The following is a 5,893-nucleotide window of genomic DNA, read 5'->3' as shown; positions in this document are numbered from 1 at the left end:
TATATATATTATGTCCTATAGGGTTACTATTGTTATTTCTGTGTTTGAAAATGTAGGATTTGAACAAATTCATTGTTGATAACTTGTGTTTTGTTTTTCGATCAAATACATAATTGTAATTTCAGCAAAGCAAAACATTTTACGAAGGACTTTATCTTTCTCCAATTTACTGAATTTATTTTCTTTTATTATATAATTAAATGCAGAAAAGAGAAAAATTAGTTAAACTTACAACTACCCTCTTCTATTTACATCAAATAAAGACATTAATCTTTTCTTCCCCTTATATATTTATATAAATGCATCATAGGCTCGTTTATATCACCTTAATTTTCAACCCTTTCTTTTGTTTTTTTAATATAATTTCTATCCCATTGTTACTATCATCCACCCTGCATCTACATTCATCCATTCCTTTGTTCTCAACATATTCTCCCAACACTTGTAACAGAGTTACTCCCTTTCACAAATTATTCTTTATCCTCTTCCATTCTGAATTTGCGTTCTCTAATTTTCCTAAATAAATTTATTCAAGCTTATTTCATTCATCATTCATTACCTATTTAACATATTCTATACATCCTTTCTTCTCGCTTTATTCAATATTGACTTATTTACACAAATCCATTTTCTACCCTCAACGTTGCTATTTCCTCATTTCACATACTCTGACTCTCTATTATCCTGCCGATGCTTCCATAACAAAGCTTTCTTGTATTCCTCCCTCATTTTGAATTTGCATTCCTTATTTTTCTTAAATAGATTTATTCAAATTTATTTCCGTCCCATCTTATTTATTTCATCCTTTTTTAACTACCAAAATCTTTTTTAATAGGATCATATCCGTTTACTATTCCCTTATTTTTAACGAAATTCCTACTTTCATTACATCCCCTGAACCCATGTAGATGTCGAAGTTTCATCACCTATTTCACATATTCTACGTATCCTTTCCTCTCTCTTTATTCAATATTTACCCACATCCATTTCCTTCCCTAACACATACTCTGACCCTCTATTATCCTGCCGATGCTTCCATAACAAAGCTTTCTTGTATTCCATATACTTGTCAATTTTTATCCTACCTTATTTCCATACATCTTATTTTCCCAATTTTTCTGGTAAACAAATCTTCAGTCATTCATTTAATTGTTCCTGGCTTAGCATCGACTCCATCAAAACTTCTTTTCTTCCTTTATGTGTCTTATGTTTTATATCAGTATTTAATATTCTATATTTTAAATATTCCTCCTTGTATCTCCCTTGTTTTTACTTTTCCAATTTCATCTCATGTTTAGTTAATCTTTTCCTTGTTCCCTGACACATCTTTTCACATTTTAACCCTCCTAATTTTTTTAGACTAATAGTGGTGTCTGCATTATATCACCAGCTGCGAAGATTGAGTACGATTCAGATTTTTCTGTTTGAAGTGATTCAGATATAGTTTTTCTATCTTTATGTTATATATTTCTTCAATTCAGCAACAAATAATTCTTCTATATGCTTCCATATTTATTCTTGGTCACCCGTTTTAATTGGAAAAAAGGCACTGATGTCAGAATAGTTTGTTTACCGTGAAAGATCAGAACCAAAGTAGGGTTGCAAATAATTTTATTGATGTAAAATGAACCCCAATCATTTTATATCAAATTATTTATAACCCTATTTTGTTTCTGATCTTTTACATATTGTAATAAAAGAATGAAATGGAATCCATAGTTTTTTTAGCTTTGGACTCATCTAATAAGTGAGTGTTTTTTTGAATAGGTTTCTGAGAATTTTGATTTATAGGCGTTTATTAGCACATCACAATATCTTGTCGTTTTCAGTTTTAAATAGCTGGAGTATATCAATTCGAAATTGTTTTGAGGGCTGTTTTATCGTAATTCATAGAATTTTGTAGTTCCTTGCTAAAGAAATAAGTGGTGATTTGACAGGTGCTAATATTAATTTGGAACTCCAAAATTCCATGGACCACGACATTGAACCCGGAAAAGAATATTGATTCAAAATTTTAGATTATCTATTTCCAAGGAGTTTAGAATTTTTTGGGATTTTTTCAGTTCGAATTTAGAATTAGAGGACATTCATGGAATGTTTTTTTGTCCCCTTTTAAGCTTCTTATACCTTTAATGGCCAATGTGAGCAACTTTCATTCATCATTTTACATAATGTTTGATCGGTGATACAAGCAAAACTTTTAATGGCAAAAATGTATTTTGCATTTTACAAATAGAAAATACGTTTGGAAAAGTATTTTAAATAAAATACAAAATGCTTTTCTGAAAAAGGTATTTAAATGCAAGATAAAAATAGGTACTTTTTATTTTGTATTTACATTTTCAATGCAAGTACTTCAAATAAATCACATCTCTGTTCTTAAGAAACAAAATAGAATCTTCTGAAAACTATAACAAACTGTTAGCATTCTTACATTTTTTATATCTTTAAATGAAACAAAAATTNGTGGTCACGGTATTCCAGCGGATCCTTGGTCCAAAATGGAGTTTCATCCAACATCTTCAACAGAATATGGTGGTGAAATGGACCGTCGTTACCCTGTGTGTATTTCTGTCTAAATAATTTTTCATTTGGGCTGTTTCTAGTATCGTGTAAAAACGTGTTGACAATAAAGGGTTTATTGAAGAATATTGCAGTCAAATATTGGATTTGGTACCAGGAGAAAAAGGAAATAGATTGACAATTGTGGGATGGTAAGTTTTATGATTATTTTGCATATAAACTTTTAAATTTTATTGGAGAAACTTTTAAAATTAATTGGAAACATTTTTATGTTTTATATTCAATAGTGGTCATGGTATTCCAGCGGATCCTTGGTCCAAAATGGAGTTTCATCCAACATCTTCAACAGAATATGGTGGTAAATGGACCATCGTTACCCTGTGTGTATTTCTTTGTATTTAAATACTTTTAAAAAACCATCTTGCACATCTCTATTCAAATGAATGCATAGTTAGAATTTTGTAGTAGATTTGCTGGTAGATATTTAAAATGAAATAGAAAATTTTTCTAGGTAATTATTCTCATAATCATTAAGTATTAAGAATATTCATAGGTCACTTGTGCAAATTTTAAATATCGTTCCATCACCGTGAAGACTGCTTCAATTTTTACTCATCTGTTAAACGTGACTGTTTACCACTTTGAACTTTGTCGACTAATATAAAGCACAAACGCACGTTAATATTGTCTAATTTTAATTTTGGTGGATGGTTTAATGATCTTAGAACGTGTTAAGGTCGGTATACTGCGTTGCAATGCGCGGGAAAGTTGTCTAATGATTTTTTGAAATATTTTTGCACTGGAGACATCAACGTTACGTCAAGCAACGAACCCGATTTCGATAATTTTGAATATTGAGTTTATTGAGCCAAATTAAACGACGAAAACGGTTTTATTGTTTACTATATTAAGGTTTATTGTTACAAAAAGTGAATTTTTGTTAATTGGGACTTAACCCACGTGTTTAAGTCAAAATAGGTAAGGTTTTTGAAGTGGTTGTTTTAACAAGGAAAAGACATATATAGCAAAACTTCTGATGCAAAATTTAAAATACCCCGAAGAAGTGGATAACTATCCTGTTGCCTTTTGAATAGAGAAGGTGTTCTTAAGTACTAAACCGCTTTTCGATTCTATGACTAGTTTCTCCGTCAGGGGGCGTCAATGTTGACCAATATTGATTTGGCTATTATGGCTAATTATTGATCGATTTATATGATTGAAAAGTCGATTCCTATAGATTCCAGAATGCTTAATAATAATAATAAGAATTTTTCCATAAATACTTGTAATAGAAGAGTTGATTATAGTAGTCAGGTGTCCATTCTAGAAAGTAATTTCTTCTTTCTATCATCCACTTTTCTGCTATTGGTCCTTTTTCCTTTTTTTCCTTCTCTTTTTCTAGTATGTAATTGTATCTTGTCTTTTACTTTTAAGCATTCTTTAGGTGGATTACTTTCCTCTCTTCTAATTTTCTCCTCACTTTTTATCGCCTTTTTTTTTTGTCTTAATTGCCATCTTTTCTTAAACCAATTTTGTGTGGTTTGTGTAATGAAAATACAGATTGTCTTTAAAAATGCAGTATTAAAGTTTACGAAATTTTACGATAACCGCTAGAAAAGGAAACAATTGAACATCTTCACTTAAATGGCGCAACAATCTGTCAATTTTTGTTTGATGTTCTTTGGCACCTTTTGAATTTCTTAATTGTGTTATCTAAGTTTGTCGTTGAATTTTCTTGCTAATTTCACTTCACTCAATTCATATGTTTTTCTGTTTTTTGCTTTCGTTGAAAACATTCAAGGACCATCCCTTCATCATCATCATCATAAGGTCGTCATTACCAAGACTGGTTGGACACGCATCCACTTTTTCTAATCCTGAGCTAATCTTCACATTTTTCTAAAACTAGAACATCCCACATCCTTAACTATTTGGACCATTCCTTATCTTTTTATATTTCAATGTTTTCTGTTAATTGTACACAAAGTGATAGGGTACTCTGCAATAATAGAATTTGATAGTTTTTTAAGAAAACATAAAAAACATTATTATAAGAACAATACGCAAACTAATTGTAATTAAAAAATCTTTCATTGATTTTATTGGATAAGCTTTTAAAATTTATTTTTATGTTTTAGATTTAACAGCGGTCACGGTATTCCAGCAGATCCTTAGTCCAAAATAGTGTTCCATCCAACATCTTCAACAAAATATGGTAGCAAAATGGACCATCGTTACCCTGTGTGTATTTCTCTCTAAATAATTTTTTAGTTGGGCTGTTTCTATTATCGTGTAAAAACGTGTTAATTGGATTTGGTACCAGGAGAAAAAGGAAACCAAGCGACAATTGGGGGATGGTAAGTTTTATGATTGTTTTACATATAAACTTTTACAATTCAGTGGAAACATTTTTATGTTTTAGATTCAACAGTGGTCACGGTATTCCAGCAGATCCTTGGTCCAAAATAGAGTTCCATGTAACATCTTCAATAGAATATGGTAGTAAAATGGACCAACGTTACGCTGTGTGTATTTCCGTCTAAAAATAGAGTGACAATTGACGGATGGTAAGTTTTATGATTGTTTTGCATATAAACTTTTAAAATTTCTTGGATAAACTTTTAATATTTATTGAATAAACTTTTAAAATTTATCGGAAATATTTTTATGTTTTAGATTCAATAGTGGTCACGGTATTCCAGCGGATCCTTGGTCCAAAATGGAGTTTCATCCAACATCTTCAACAGAATATGGTGGTGAAATGGACCGTCGTTACCCTGTGTGTATTTCTGTCTAAATAATTTTTCATTTGGGCTGTTTCTAGTATCGTGTAAAGACGTGTTGACAATAAAGGGTTTATTGAAGAATATTGCAGTCAAATATTGGATTTGGTACCAGGAGAAAAAGGAAATAGATTGACAATTGTGGGATGGTAAGTTTTATGATTATTTTGCATATAAACTTTTAAATTTTATTGGAGAAACTTTTAAAATTAATTGGAAACATTTTTATGTTTTATATTCAATAGTGGTCATGGTATTCCAGCGGATCCTTGGTCCAAAATGGAGTTTCATCCAACATCTTCAACAGAATATGGTGGTGAAATGGACCGTCGTTACCCTGTGTGTATTTCTGTTTAAAGAATTTTTCATTTGGGCTGTTTCTAGTATCGTGTAAAGCGTGTTAACAAAAATGGGTTGAATTTAACAAAATTGCAGTCAAATATTGGATTTGGTACCAGGGGTGAAAGGAAGCGGAGTGACAATTATGGGATGGTAAGTTTTATGATTGTTTTACATATAAACATTTAAAATTTATTGGATAAACTTTTAAAATTCATTGGAAACATTTTAAAGTTTTAGTTTCAACA

General features: G+C 30.6%; 1 long non-coding RNA gene across 2 annotated transcripts; it reads left to right on the top strand.

The window, feature by feature from the left end:
- The first annotated feature begins 4,640 nt into the window (after positions 1–4,640).
- LOC112906318 lies at positions 4,641–5,792 on the top strand. 2 transcript variants are annotated; one of them, XR_003232276.1, is made up of 4 exons: positions 4,641–4,880; positions 4,946–5,090; positions 5,200–5,455; positions 5,569–5,792. It is a non-coding gene; the product is annotated as an uncharacterized LOC112906318 (long non-coding RNA). The 2 variants fall into 2 exon arrangements; XR_003232274.1 differs by having other exon boundaries at positions 4,642–4,880; positions 5,552–5,792.
- Positions 5,793–5,893: the final 101 nt, after the last annotated feature.

The sequence above is a fragment of the Agrilus planipennis genome, unplaced genomic scaffold (assembly GCF_000699045.2).
Source record: "Agrilus planipennis isolate EAB-ADULT unplaced genomic scaffold, Apla_2.0 scaffold22, whole genome shotgun sequence".
Taxonomy (NCBI): Eukaryota; Metazoa; Arthropoda; class Insecta; order Coleoptera; family Buprestidae; genus Agrilus; species Agrilus planipennis.
Note: the sequence above shows the minus strand (reverse complement) of the source record. Positions and strands in the feature narration are given on the sequence as shown.